This window comes from Microtus pennsylvanicus, chromosome 4, assembly GCF_037038515.1.
Source record: "Microtus pennsylvanicus isolate mMicPen1 chromosome 4, mMicPen1.hap1, whole genome shotgun sequence".
Lineage (NCBI taxonomy): Eukaryota > Metazoa > Chordata > Mammalia > Rodentia > Cricetidae > Microtus > Microtus pennsylvanicus.
Genome location: NC_134582.1, coordinates 131,698,595 through 131,713,919, shown reverse-complemented (window position 1 = coordinate 131,713,919; position 15,325 = coordinate 131,698,595).

Genomic DNA, 15,325 nt, shown 5'->3' with positions numbered 1-15,325 from the left:
GACTCCAGGTTGACGCAAGCTTAATGTCTCCATGTCTTATCTTTTTTTTTTCAGCAATAAAGTCTTACCTTCAAGTTCTGGGGAGTAACTAAAAGCAGTAGTGGTAGCCTGTAATGTTGGGGGCACCCATGACACTACACTGGCCAACAACCTAAACAGAAATAACCCAAAACCCTGTCATCTTAATTGTTAATAAGTGTTGGATTCTGCAGCTTAAAGGGGAAGCAGGACAAATTTGCTGTCAAGTTTTAACTTACCAAATGCCTCTTACAAAGCCTTTCTGACTAGAACCCAAACTTATCCCATGATAAGTATAATCCATGAATTAATAAGGAATGAAAATGAATTTTTCAAATTTGGAAAATTCATTTTCCTTACAACTTGCCATCCTTCCTTCCTCTTCTTCTCTCTCTCTCTCTCTCTCTCTCTCTCTCTCTCTCTCTCTCTCTCTCTTTCTTTCTCATTTCCTTTTATGAGTATGTGTATGTGGTGTGTGTGTGTGTGTGTGTGTGTGTGTGTGTGTGTGTACCTATATACTACACATGTCTGTGGGGATGAGAGGAGGCAGTATGTCTGTCTCAATTGCTTTGCTACATTTTATGGGACAGGTTCTTTCACAGAACCTGAAGCTTATTGTTTAGGCTAGGCTATCTGGGCAGTTGTCCCCAGGGATTGGTCCTCTGGTCTCCACTACTGCCAGTGTTGGGGTTAAAGGCAGGCACTACCATGATTTTTACATGGGTATTAGGGATCTGAACTCTAAGGACCTCATGATTGCATAACAAGTACGCATGGAGCCATTTCCATGCCCAGCCTCTCTCAGAAGTTTTCTCACTATGCTGCTCAGGCTGGGGGTGAGCTCAGGCTAGGGGTGAGCTCAGGCTGGGAGTGAGCTCAGGCTGGGGGTAAGCTCAGGCTGGGTGTGAGCTGTCTCAGTTGGAAACCTAGTCGCTGGGCTTACAGGTACGTGTGGCTGTGTTTGGCTCCTCGTGTAGTTATTGCTTAGGCAATGATGTTTTCAGATTTACTGGATTTCATTTTAAAAATAAACATAAGAAGGCAATCATTAAATAACATCTTGAATCACCTGACCACTAGAGGGGGTTAGACCTCATGGATTCCTTGGGCGTAGAGAACCAAAACAGTAGCAAACAGCAGCTCTAGGGAGCTGTCAGGGCTTGCTCTATCTCAGGCTTTGGCTCTGCCTCTTGCCTGGCTGAACCAGAACCTTCCTAGTAACAGGATTCTCTGGAGATTTGTGCATGGGTTAGAATTCAAGAAACGCCCCCTTAAAGTGTAGCTTAGTCAGTGAAGATGAACTGAGTCCAGAATGTTCTTATCCTTTCAATGTAATAGCAGCTTCCACTACTGAGCATTTAATGTGACCGAGGCATTCTGCTAATCATCTCTAATTACCATTAGAGCTCTCCATGATAGATACCCTTAAACCCCTTTTCAGACAAAAAGACAGAACTTTAGAGAGATGACGTCATTTGGCAGAAATGTCAAGGCCAACAGAGAGAGGTTCCTGCAAATCACAGGTCTCACTTCAAAGGGAAGAGAAGAGTTTATTCTGAGCTGACCATGAGTGACCATGGCCTCAGCTGCCCCGAATGACACATTTCCAATGGAAGTCATCCCACAGGCTTTTAGTAGAACAAAAAACACAAAAGTCACAAGTAAAGGCATTTAGTAAAGAAGTTGGTGGTGACCTTAGGTGGGATGAATTGCAGCAAAATGGAGAGAATTGCGCTATGATTTTTAGATGCTATCTGATGCATGACCTTCCTAGCTTAGGGTCTAGTGGAAATCAGTGGCCTGCTAAATTAAACATTCTAGAGGTTTCCATGTGATGCTCACAAGGATGCTGGCTCAGACAAGGAGATGGGCCTTGGACTAAAGACTGCCCAGCGTAACTTTGGTTTTAGAGTTTCAACATTCCAATTCACTGCAATCACAAAGCTCTTATCTGTCAATCAGCTTCGTAGAATCTTCGACATAGATGTGGCCTTCTATCCTGGGACCTTCAGTTCACAGGGCACAATTCGATCTTCCAACTGATTAGTGTGGCTTCTTCTTTATGTGTTTTGCAGTGTTGATCTTGACAAGATCTATTTTCAGGAAGAAAATGGAATAATCTTGTTTTTCTACTCTTCCCAGGGGAGTTGTTTCTGTTGCCAAACATTTTAGCAACTGAGTCTACAACTATCCATCTCTAATAAATAATAGAGACCCACAGAGAAAATCAGAATGGTTGTGTCTCACTCTGAGTCCTCAGGAAGGCTGAGTTATACTCGTGTTTTAATCCCAATGACCTGGGCTAACAATGGTCCTTGGGAAGGGCTTGTGATTTCTGGACATGCCAGTAGATGTCAGTATTTCTTTGAACACTACAAAGGCCAGGCCATTCTTTGTCATAAGATCAATTATATCTGAAGAATGGGTAGTGGTTTCTTCAACATTTTTACTTTTTTGGAAGAATCTTCTCAGGCAAACATCATCAGTGGTGTTAGGGATCCTAAAGAAATCCTTTTCATGGAGGGGGGTCCCTGAGACTCATTGGTCAGTCAGCCTAATTAGTGAGCCCCATGGCCCAGTGAGAGACTCCTATCTCAAAAATAAAGGGAGACAGCTCCTGAAGAATGGCTTATGAATTTGACCTCTGACCTACACACTTTGCTTTCCCCAAAGGCTGTCTTTATTTCTCAAATGGTATTCTACATGCTAAAATGTTGTGGGTCCTGTCTCAGAGCATTAGTAAATGTATAAGACAAGGCTGAATTGATTGGGTTGAGCAAAGACCAGGATTTAAGTTGACATGCATTTGATTTTAGACACTAGCCTTTTATCTGTGTGGCTTCTTCATGGCCCCGCTGGCGCTAGGTGTGCTAATACCAATTACATTTTCCCCAGCTGAGGGCTTTTCTTATTTGCTTTCCAGAATGACTCCGTTCTCCCTGACACGGTTTCTCTCCACCCCCCCTTAATCTGTGCTTTAGATTAACCACATAAAATCATTTGACAGGCGTCTGTAAAGACTCGTGTCCCTGACAAGGGAGGTTATTAGAGGCTGCTCTGCAAGGGAAAAAATCCTGAAAGGGCTTAAATAGGAGAAATATTTTCTGAGTCATTGGATGCTAGACAGGTTAAAACAGCAGAAAAACACACTGCAGCACTCCACTTGGCATTGGCAAGGACTTAATGGCTCTCCAGATTTCGAATATTCTTTGAGGACTGTTTATGTCCTCCTGAGGCCTGATTAGCTTCACTCACATCACAAAACATGGTTGAGACAGCTGGAAGCCTGGAAGACGGACCTGATTCAGGATTCCTCCCAAGGCCTGCTTTGTAAGTCAGCAATTATGCAGAGTGATGGCAAGAATCATTATCCTCAAAACATCTGAAAATTGAATGGTGTGCTCTTCCTCAGAACCTCAACCCATTATAAGGTACGGGTTTTTGCAATTTTTTGTTTTGTTTTTTTTTTTTTTTTTTTTTTTTTTTTTTTTTTTTTTTTTTGCTTTTTCAGTTAGGCTTTTATGACGGTTGAAATAACACACTTTGAAAGTGGATCCGTATCCCAACTTCCTGATTTACTCCCTGGACAGCCCTGTCAATATTCCTTAACTTGTGTAAGCCTTAGTTTTCTCAGCTATAACGTGGGGATTATAATGCCCAGCTGATGAATGATTGTGTGGGATTCACAGGACAGCTTTCCTCTAGCCCCCGTTTTTGTTTCAAGAATTTTCTTTAGAGTATAAATATATGGCCTGCCTTAGAGTGGAGTTTTTTTTATTTAATAAATTTCTATAAGCATGTACTATCAGGCAGTATTTATGGAATTTTGAAAATATGCCAGTGAACCAGATAAAGTACGCTTCTGAACGCATGCAGTTGCACTCCAGTGAGGCCACAGAAAATGGTCAAGTGATCAAATGTGTAAGTGTGCAATAACAGGTTGTCATGAGTGTGTTACAGAAAAACCATCTTAGTGAAAAACACAATTTGAATAAAGGAACAGAAAGTAATGAGGTCAAGAAAAGTCACTTTGATGAGGTAGCATTTTTTTTTTAAAAAGTTAATTTAATAGCAATGGTTAAAGAAGAGGAAGGTTGTGAACTTGGGAAGCACAGAGGCCAACATGGAGGGCAGGACAGAGGAGAGCTGGGGGAAATGATGGAATTAGATTTTACTTAAGTTAATTTAAAAAAGAAAAAAAGAAAATGACAATTTTGAAACTTTGGGGCTTTAGGAAGTTAAGAGATGCAATCAGAAGGATTAAAGGCTAAAGGGTTTTTTTCCCCCAGAGGCACAACCTGAAAAATGAGAATTAAAAGACCTGGTGTCTAAAAGTCTCTAGAAGATTTAGGGACCCATTTTAAATACACAGTTATTAAGGAAATGGTTCGCAGCACTAAGTCACTTTGGAGGAAGGACTAGGGGCTCAGAGTCCAGTGTTCAAACAGTGGAAGTCTTTTCCTGTACGTGCCCTGCTGGGTCTTGAACCTGGCGATCAGCTCAAGTGTGAGAACTGAGCAAAAGCTAGACACGTTTTCATTCCACGATTGCTGCCAGCCTTTTCCTGCTCCGTTCCAGCCTGTTATTATTACAGGAGTTAAGAAGCGCCGTTGATGACTGTCTCTACATTTTGTCCCTAAAGAAGTCAGGGTATGGTTGATCTCCACAGCTTCCTGTGACTCAATCCCCTTTTAACATCCTTCCACTCTTGCAACCATTATGAGCTTGGTGGCTCCCTGGATTTTAAGGGTTTACCAGATGGCACCAGTCTCAGGGTAGTAAACAAACCCAACTGTCTGTATGCCTTGCCTGGCATCCAGCTTCAGTCTGCGACCTCACCTTACCACTGTGTTCCACCGCTACTGCTCCAATGGCAGCTTTTAGGTAGTCTAATGATTAAAAACTGAACTTGTTGTATAAAAGGATTTGCCATTTAATGGGTCACAGGGGGCAGTAGTGGGCATGCCACTAATCCCAGCACTCAGAAGCAGAGGCATGTGGATCTTTATGAGTTCAAGACCAGCCTGGTCTACAAAGTGAGTTCCATGACAGCCAGGCCATTATACAGAGAAATGCAACCAGGCACTAGGAATACTGATGAATTGTTTGCTACTGATCGATTCAGGAAGAGGGGTGCCTTGTCTTCAGTTTCATAGTCAGTGATGGGTGCTCAGGCTCCAGTGGAGGCTTCCAATCCAGTGCTCATACAGATAGCCTTCGTTAAGTTAAATGGAACAAACATCAAAAAGAAAAAAACAAAAGCAAAACGTCATGCTTCTATGGAAAAGATTGGTGAGCATGGAAAGAGATTGGTTGATCAAAATGTGAGCCAATCAAGACAGGGTGGACAGAAGAGTACTCAGAATGCTCTACATGTATGAAGCTGTTGCATAGCAACCTTAATCAATAAACGACAGAAGATTTATTAAATAAAGTGCCAATGACAGAGAATGGGGCTGAGGAGGAGCAGGCAAGTGAGAACTTTAGACCACAGTGGGTGTTTGATATCTTTGCAAAGAGAGAAAGATTAAGAAGAGTCTGTGTTCATAGTTCTCAGATTAGTTATGATTATATCACATGACCAAAAGCCTGTGATGGTTATTCTTGCTTATCAACTTGACCACACCTGGAATTAGCTAAAACCTAAATGGCTTGGCACACTCTGAGGGCTTAACCACTTCTAATCCAGATCTTTTGAGGTGGGAAGATCCACCTTTAATCTGGACCACTCCTGCGGGATGCCTTAAAAAGGCCACGGAAGAAGGAAGCTTGTTCTCTTTGCCTGCTTGCTGTCACTGGCAAATACTTTCATTTCTTCACTGGCATGAAAGCCTACTTCTTTGGGATTCTGACGTATTCTGAAGACCAGCTGAGACATCCAGCCTTGTGGACTGAACAGCTGAACAGCTGCTGGATTTTTAGGCATTCTGTTCATAGGCAGCCTTTGTTGGATACAGACATAGCCTGTAAGTCATTCTAATAAATCCCCCAAGATATATTCTCTTCCCACCACACACACACACACACACACACACACACACACACACACACACACACACGTATGTTATGTAGGAAGAGAGAGCTAACACAATGCACAACATTGCAACTTAAGGAGAACAATTGTTTGTGGGATCAGCTAAGAAGCCTCAGACACAAGTTTCTGAAACCTTGTGCTGAAACAAATCTTTCTTCTTTGTACTGTTTTTCTCAGATATTTTGTTACAGTGCTGACAGATTGTGTGAACACTCAGGGACATTCCACTTTGTAAAGTACTAGGGTCTTGGCACGCTTGGTGCCCTTTTAAAGCAAAAAGCAATTTTTTTCCTTCCAGGCATCCTTTCTTGTCAAGGACTGGCCTCAACAAAAATACTTTTTTTTTAATTTTAATTTTTTTTTACAAGGATAGGTGTTATGGTTTAAATAAAAATGCTGCACTGTCCTGGAGTAACAGCTGTGGGCAGTGGGCCATGATACCACGCTGCAGATCCCCGAGTGGCAGCAGGCAGCAGGCAGTGGTTCAGAAACCACAGCAGGCCAGGAAGGCAGCCAGGTCCCAGGAAGGTGAGAGACAGAGAAATGGATAGGCATGAAATGCAGAGAAAGTGGGTGTTTATTTAGTGGGTTATGGAGGGGAGAGGGGGAAGGAGAAAAGGGGGGAAGAGCAGAGAAAGAGAAAGATGAAGAAAAACAGAGAGGGGGGAAGGGAAGAAGTGGGGAAAAGGGAGAAAGGCAGAAGCTGCCTCTTTGGGAGAAAGAAAGAAAGGGAAAGACTTGGGCTGCAGGCAGGAAGGAAGATCTACCTGCCTCAGAGGTACACAGGGGAGAGAGTGGGTGGGGCTTGTCTCTTTAAGGGACAGGACAGACTATTACAGTAGGGGTGTGGGAATTTTAGAAATATAAGTAAAGAATATGAAGATGCATAAAAATAATAAGACAGAAAATATAGAATAATAGTGGGAGGGTATTCCAGTGATTACCAAAATCACCTGCATTTATTTTTCCACAGCTTTTATACCCAACAAAAGGGGGAGAGGGGATAACTAAAGACTTTATTAACATGATACAAAGGATAACTCAGTCAATCTTTTATCACTCTGAGACATCAAATCATTAGCATCCTGTTGTCTAGGTAGCTAAGGTGCTCTAGATCACAGCATCTGAAGACTGCCCCTCCCCAGTTGACCTCATATTCCAAAGAAGGAACAGAAATATGTTTGCATATCCTGACCACCTATCAGAATCAAATGGAGCTATCTAAATCTTAAAAGAACCAAGCAATCACATCCTGAGTGGGAATGTGCAACTACGCTTGTCAATCATTTGAGTAACCTCCAACCTCTCTGACCATCAGACAAGGTGGAAATGGTCCCACATTTCTCAGGCTCCACACTACCTCAAGTAGCACAGCCCGGTGTAATAGATGACTCAGCCATTTGGCACTAGCCAGCTACCGTGATAGACCATCTTGGAACGAGAAAGATGACCATATAAATGGAGTGGCCATGGTGACAGGATTGAGCCGTGGAGCCAACAACATAAGTATGAGAGAGTATTTATTCAGAAGCTATTTCACCCACTGGCGCTATCATGTGTGCAACTGGGGATACTAATGTTCTATGTTTTCTAGGCAACTGGTTGAATGCTGACCACTTCCTGAAGCTTTTAGCCCACACAGTGCATCCTTGGCAAGAACGTAGCTACAACATATTTTTTGACTACTTCTCCTAAAGCTCTAGTATTTGAATTTCTAGTGTTGTGGTTACGTCCAGCTTGCTTCATTGCCAAGACCTATTAAAATGAAGATTCGCTTACCCAGGTCTGTGGGTATTGAGTTGCTTTGGAGTAAATCATCTTGTAGTCTTCCTCATAAAGCGTTCTCATTTGTTCACCACAAATATCTCATTTTTGTTGTTGATTTTAGCAGAGAAAATCAAATCTCATCAATATAAGGTTGTCAAGAGCACTTAGAGTCAAGAAATATCATTACCCTAGGTCCAGGACTAGACTTGACTGAATTGAATTCTTTCTCTTTTCTTTCCTATTTGACTTATGTGAGAGTACAGAGTAATAGCTTTCATGACATCATCCTCATATATGTGTGCATATATATATATATATATATATATATATATATATATATTCATGCTGCATATACATACATATGCTGTTGTGCTTTCTGATTATTTGACAGTATCCAATGCTTGACTAGAACACACTAGAATTCTATGCATGACATCCTACTTCCTCTGCGCACTGCAGTTTGAAAACAAAAGAACACGAATGTAACTGCTGGGCTGGAAAGGTGATCACTGAGAACATGGAGAAGGACTTGCTGAAGCTCATGGCTATTGAAACAGAAACTGCCTGCTTCTCCAAAGCCCACAGGGAGAGACATTTTGAGATGGCTTCTGCCTAGAACAGATTACATTGTTTTGCAGTCAGCTCATCCTATCTACCACCCGCCGACAGCTCGAACCCATCCACTCCTTTGATTCTCACAGTAAACCAAATTATGATCGATGAATCACAGAGGGGAAAAGAGCTTATCTGGAGGTGGCGGAGAGGATGTTCAATTATCCAGCTATGCTCATGACCTTACCCACGTTGGATTACATAACTAGAGTTCCTGTGTTACTCTGAAATTGAAACATGGACTAGATTGTGCCAAGGGGCAAGTCAATGAATGGGAAACCAAAGAGTTTTAAGGTAGAATTCCCTGAATTAACTTTAGATTATTGATGTAAAATGAAATTTGTTGAAAAACGAACACTTAGATATGAAAATTATCTATTAATAAAATTTTGGAAGTTCGTAGTAGACATTAAAGCCACCCCGCAGTGATGTGGTGTCCTTAAGGAGGTAAGTGCTGCATATCACTTCAAGTTTAGGGTGAAAGTAGCCAGGTAGAAATCGGGGCTCTGTTACAGAAAGCCATCAGAAATAGAGTTTTTGTATATGTGGTTTGGGGGCATTCTACTTTATAGCCTTGCTGTTGGTTTCTGTGTCAATATGTGGTAATGCCTCTTAGCAGGACTCTTACCTTGGTAGCTCCAACTAATGCTACATCACCTTATCCCATCTTGAATGACATTTCTTCTCTGCACATTTTGCTTCATCTAATACAGACTTTGTACATTGTTTCAGATTTACCAAGTAATCAATAATATCATTTACAAATCATGATTTCAAATTTTTTCTTTATTTTGACTTAATTTATTTTCCTCTAGTGCAGTACGGTTTGGAGTGAAGACAGTAGCTATTCTATTCTTGCTCTATTTGGCCTTATAGGACCAATTAAGCCAAACTGGCATCCAACTAACAATCTCTGTCTTAGGTTTCCAAGTTCTGGGTTCCAGGTGTGGACCACCATGCCTGGCCTTGCTCTTGACTGGTTACAGTTTCCTGACATAAAGTTAAGAAAATTTCTTATATTCCTAGTCTAAGTATATATATAATGACTAAGTGACCAATTGGGTAGTTTTTTCCATTTTATAGTTTTCATTTTCCCTTTAGCCTTTTAAATATTAGCTTCTAATTAATCTTGCATGCCTGAAACATACCCAGAACATAAATAATTTTAGCATAAAGTAAAGTAGATATAAATATTTAAAACATCCCATTGTCATGTTTGTGTAGTGGCAGGAAAATATGTCACTAACGTCTGTTTCAGGAGCATGATTAACTGACGTTTGCACCTGCCAGCAATGTGGATCAGGACCCACTTCCCCTCAGCTGTTCCCAATGAGTGCACACATATGGTGAAGACAGTGGTCCTGGCCCATGGCTTTGAGGCCACTCCATTGTGCAGTGGCCTGAGGATCCCTCAGTGACTTGGCTAGAACCCTCTCTCTTCTGTCTGAAACAGCTCTTTTTTAAACTATTTTTTCCTTTTTTTTATTACTTAAAAAATACCAATCCAAATTCCTACTCTCTCCCCTCCTCCCATTCCTCTCCCTCTCCCTCCACAGACCCTCCTCCCACCCCTCCAACCCTAAGGGAGTGCCATGCACCCTGCCCTGTGGAAAGTCCAAGGCCCTCCCTACTACCTCCCTACTACGTCTAGGTTGAGCAAGGTTTACATCCAAAGAGAATAGGATCCCATGAAGCTGGTATATGCAAGTAGAGATACATCCCAGTGTCACTATCGGTGGCCCCTCAGTCTGCCCCACAGTCTGCCCCAGCTGTCAATCCCCTTTCAGAGGGGATTGGTTGTTCCCATGCTCATTCACTCCCAGTCCAGTTGGCATTGGTGAGCTCCCATTAGCTCAAGCAAACTGTCTCAGTGGATGACTCCTTCATGGTCTTGAATTCCTTGCTCATACTCTCACTCCCTCCACTCTTCAACTGAATCTTTGGAGTTCAGTCCAGTGCTCTGGTGTGGGTCATTGCCTCTGTTCCCCATCTGTTGTTGGAGGACGCTTCTATGGTGATATTTAAGATAATCATCAGTCTGACTACAGGGTAAGGTCAGTTCAGACACCCTCTCCTCTATTGCTTAGGGTCTCAGCTGTGTTTATCCCTGTGGGTTCTAGGCTATTTTTCTAGAGCCAGGTTTCTTGCTAACTCCATAATGGCTCCCTCAATCAAGATATCTTTTTCCTTGCTCTCATATCTGTTCTTTCTCCATCTCGACCATCCCATTCTGATGGGGGAGAGTCTTCTGTTTTGTATTAATTTCATTGGTTAAATAAAGAGACTGCTTGACCCTAATAGGACAGAAAATTAGGTAGGCGGAGTAGACAGAACAGAATACTGGGAGAAAGAAGCCGAATCAGAGTCGCCATGATTTTCCCACTCCAGACAGATGCAGGTTAAGATCTTCCCTGGTAAGCCACCTTGTGGGCTACACAGATCATTAGAAATGGGTTAGATCAATATGTAAGAGCTGGCCAATAAGAAGCTGGAACTAATGGGCCAGGCAGTGTTTAAAAGAATACAGTTTCCGTGTAATTATTTTGGGTAGAAAGCTAGCCATGTGGGCAGTCAGGTGCCAGGAACGTAGCCCGCCGCTCTGTATTTCAGCACCATTCCCTCAAGTTCTCCTCCACCCCTGCCCCCCTGCTTCCAAATTTTTGTCTGATTCCAATTTCCAGGTGGGTCTACATATGCTTTTCTTTGGGTTCACCTTATTACTTAGTTTCTCTAGGATCCTGAGCTATAGGCTCTTTGCCCTTTGTTTATGACTAGTATCCACTTATGAGTGAGTACATACCATATTCGTTTTTTGGGGGGGGGGTTACCTCACTCAGGATGGTGTTTCTAATTCTGTCCATTGGCATGCAAAATTCAAGATGTCATTATTTTTAACTGCTGAGTAGCACTCTACTGAGACCTGTTCTTATTTAGTCTTTTCCTCCTTCCTTTTTCTCTTGTCAGACCTGTGATACATGCCCAGGACTCACCTCACCTGTCCTTTCTTGCTTCTTCCCACTCGTATCTCACCACAAAGCACCTGTCCTGTCTAATCCAACCCTTGCCTTTTGCAGAACCTTGGCCATTGCGGTTTGGATGGTCGTTTTTTATTACAATATGTGCTTCTGCATCGATGTCTAAAATGGCAGTACGGTGTACATCTCCCATTCCATCCCAGTTTGGGGTGTGAAGCCATGCTGTTGTTTGTGATCCCTTCACAGCTCACGTTGCAAAGCTCTCTACACATTAGTGTTAGGAAGTGTGGCTTTTAGGAGGTGAATGTGTCAGGAGGTCTCCACTTGCATTAAAGGGCTTCAGGAAGAGTTCATTCCTTCTCGTTCCATTTATTTCTTACCATCTGAGGACATGGTTTCTGTTTCCTCCAGAAGATGCAATGGCAAGTCACCATTTCGGAGGCAGAGACTAGACTCTTAGCAGACACCAAGTTTGCTATAACCTTGAGTCTTAATCTCTGGAAACATCTGTTTATTTGGTTTTTTTTTAAAGTTACTCAGTCTTGCATATTTTCTTATAGCAATATAAATATATGGCAACAGTTACATAATGATCTTTTATAATTAAGAAGTCATTTATGATGATTTTACATTCAAATATTAAATGGTTTGGTAGAACTCCCCTGCTAGACCATCTCTTCTTGCTATTGTTTCCCAATGAAAATTCAATTACGGAATCAAGTGCAATAACATTGTTCAGGTTTACTGTGTCTTCCTGCCAGCACCGTAACCTTGACTCCCTTATCTCCAGAGCTTATTTACAATAATGTATGTTTTTTAACCACCCTGTCTGTGCTGTTGTGTTATAACAGATGAACAAAGCAATAGAGACTTTTTAATTTTCTGCAATCTAACAAGTTAGAGGACCTGCCTGCTTGGGGACCTTCCTTGCCTATTTCAGAAAGCCTGTGAAGGCTCCTTAGGGACACAATTGTCACAATCCAGTTTGGGTTGATGTAATATATAGTCACATTGAGTAACTTAGAAACCCATTGATCACCGTGCCATAGGATGGAAATTCATGATCAAGGTGGCAGCAGATTCTGGGTCTGGGAAGAACCTGTTTCCTGGTTTGTAGATGGTGACTTCTTGCTCTGTCCTGCCAGACAGAGCAGCAAATAAATTCCCCAAGACCTGTTTAGTAAATACTTGAATTCTATCAGTGAGGGCTCTGCCCTCCTGGCCAAGTCAACCTCCCAAAGACTTGGGAAGTGGGTTTCACTGTGTTTTAGGGGAAAGCAAACACTCACATAACAGTTAGTCTAGAAGCTGACGCCTCTCTCCACTTCTCTAAGCATTACTCCTGTCTCTCTGTAGCTGCAGAAAAGAGACTGGGGGCTCTTGGTGTCTGTGTTAGAGGCTGATCAAGGAAAGGCAGACGACTGCTGTGTGTTGAAAATTAAAGTAGCCTGCCATCTGTCACTGCCATGAGAGAGGAGATATCATATTCATATTGTTCTCCTGGCTTCCTCAATGCTCGTGGTCAATTGTTCAGACCTATACTTTATGTCACCGTTCTTTCTCCCCATCAGCTACTTAAAAAAATAATCTCCTTTAATCTTGTAGTAATATTATACATAAAAGAACCAAAAATTAATCTCTGCTTTCACGTTAGGTTGTGAGAACATAGTCCCCTTTTATTAGTTTTTCAAAGTCGAAGATAAGGAAAATGCTAACAGTATAATTAAAGATAGAAGTAAAAGAAGACTTAATGAGATTTGAATTCCTGTGAGATGAGTTCCTAGGGCGTCTTCCATTAAGGTCTAATTTCTGACAGTCACAGATAAGGGAGATGGATCCAACCCCCAACACCTAAGCTTCTCGGGTGTGATTTTCGACAGAGCTGTCAGAGGCTTTGCAGGCTGGGAGCTATTCGTCTCAATGGGTATTGGCAGCACTCCTTATTGTCCTTCTCACCCTCTGGGAATACGTGACTTTAAAGTGACTAAATGCCAAAAGACCATATATGTGAAGAAAATGAATATGTGGCGGAGGGTGGTCCATTCTCATCAGCCAAAGGTGAGTTAGAAAGGAGAGATAGATTGGGGAATAGGATTAGGACACTAAGAACATTGCAAAAGAATAGAGGACAGAAAATGTGGCTTAATTATATGTATTTATTTTCCCAATTCTGTTGATAGAATTGAATCATTATGAGACATTGACAGAAAAGTTACTGTTATCATATATAATATGTTACCATCATATTTATTACTTACCATTCAGAAGTGGGTCTGTGTGGGTCTGGGGTACTCACAGAGTTTGTTTTTACTTTTTGCTGAAGCTTGCTTCAAACTTGCAGCAGTCTTTCCGACTTTGAGATTATAAGCACGGACTACCTTGCCAGACATAACACTCCCTAGGGGCCTAAACACCGCAGTGTTTCCACATAGTCTCTGCAATTGTAGTTTGATGAAGCAGCTGTAACAATGGGTGTTAGAGAACCAGGCACATTCATGGTCCCTTTCCAATTAAATTATTCTAGAGACATAATGACCAGATATCATCTTTTACCTATGATACAAGGTTTGCATGTAACATGAAAGCTGGCTTGTGGGGTTTCTGTCCTCCCACCAGGTACCCAACAGCCAGCAAGTCCCAGAGAAAAATCACACAGAGATCTCTATAAGTTATAAAGTTGATTGGCCCATTAGGTCAGGCTACTTATTAGCTCTTGTAGCTTATATTAACCCATTATTCTGATCTATGTTAGGCATTTGGCTCAGTACCTTTTTCAGTGGGGCAGATCACATCCTGCTGCTTCTGTGGTCTGGGCAGGAGTGGGAGGAATCAACTTCCTCCTTCCCAGAATTCTCCTGTTCTCATTGTATCATTTCTACTTCCTGTCTGGTTTTTCTGCCTATACTTCCTGCCTGGCCAATCAGCGTTTATTTAAAACATGATTGACAGATTATATAGACAATTCTCCTGGACCATTTGCAGGTTAGAGCAGAAGCACTATCAATAGCTGTTCTAAGTGTTGGGCCTGCAGTTCAGTTAGTGAAATGCTTGCCTTGTGAACATGAAGAATTTCATTGACACATTAAAGAAAAAAACATGTATATTGGTGTGGTGGCTCATGGCTTTAATCCCAGTACTTAGGAAGAGAAGCAGGCAGGCAACTGTGAGCTCAAAAGCCTGTTGTTCTACATAATGAGTTCTGGGCTGTAGAGTGAAACCCTGTTTGGGGGAAAACAAACAACCCAAAGCAATAACTGGACGTGGTGACTCACTTGTAATTTCAGTTCCAGAAAGGCATAGGCACACACACACACACACACACACACACACGCACACGCGCGCGAACATAATATAAACACAGAGCTACACACACAAACACACAGAGGCACACACAAAGACACATGCAAATACACACATAACACATTCACGCATATACACTCAGATGTAGAAATACACAGAGACATGTGCATTCACAGAAACACAGACACACAAATTGTGATCCAGCAGACATAAACTGCGATTTCAGCGACCATGCCTCTTCTACTCGTGCAGTCTCTGTGACATGAAATACATCACAGCTGTTGTCACAGGCTGTGTGCAAGGTTTTGAGTGACTTCCCTTGACTCCAAAGGGAGGTGGCTACAAGGAAAAGTCACATTTAGTGCCCGCTTATTAATCCTTAAGGGGGTGGATAATCACAGAATAATAGGAATTTTGAATTTAGAGAAGCCCAGGAGGGCTGCTCCAGAACACACACTGTCAATAGCTCTATTCCCTGGGGACAATACCTTCTGTCCTCTTTTTATCTCTGTTCTACCCACCCTCTGAAGGCCTGTTCTTACAGCATGGCCTAGAGGCAGCTTTTTGTGTCTAGACGGCTTCTCTATTACTCCAGGTTTCGAAACCATGCACACTTTGG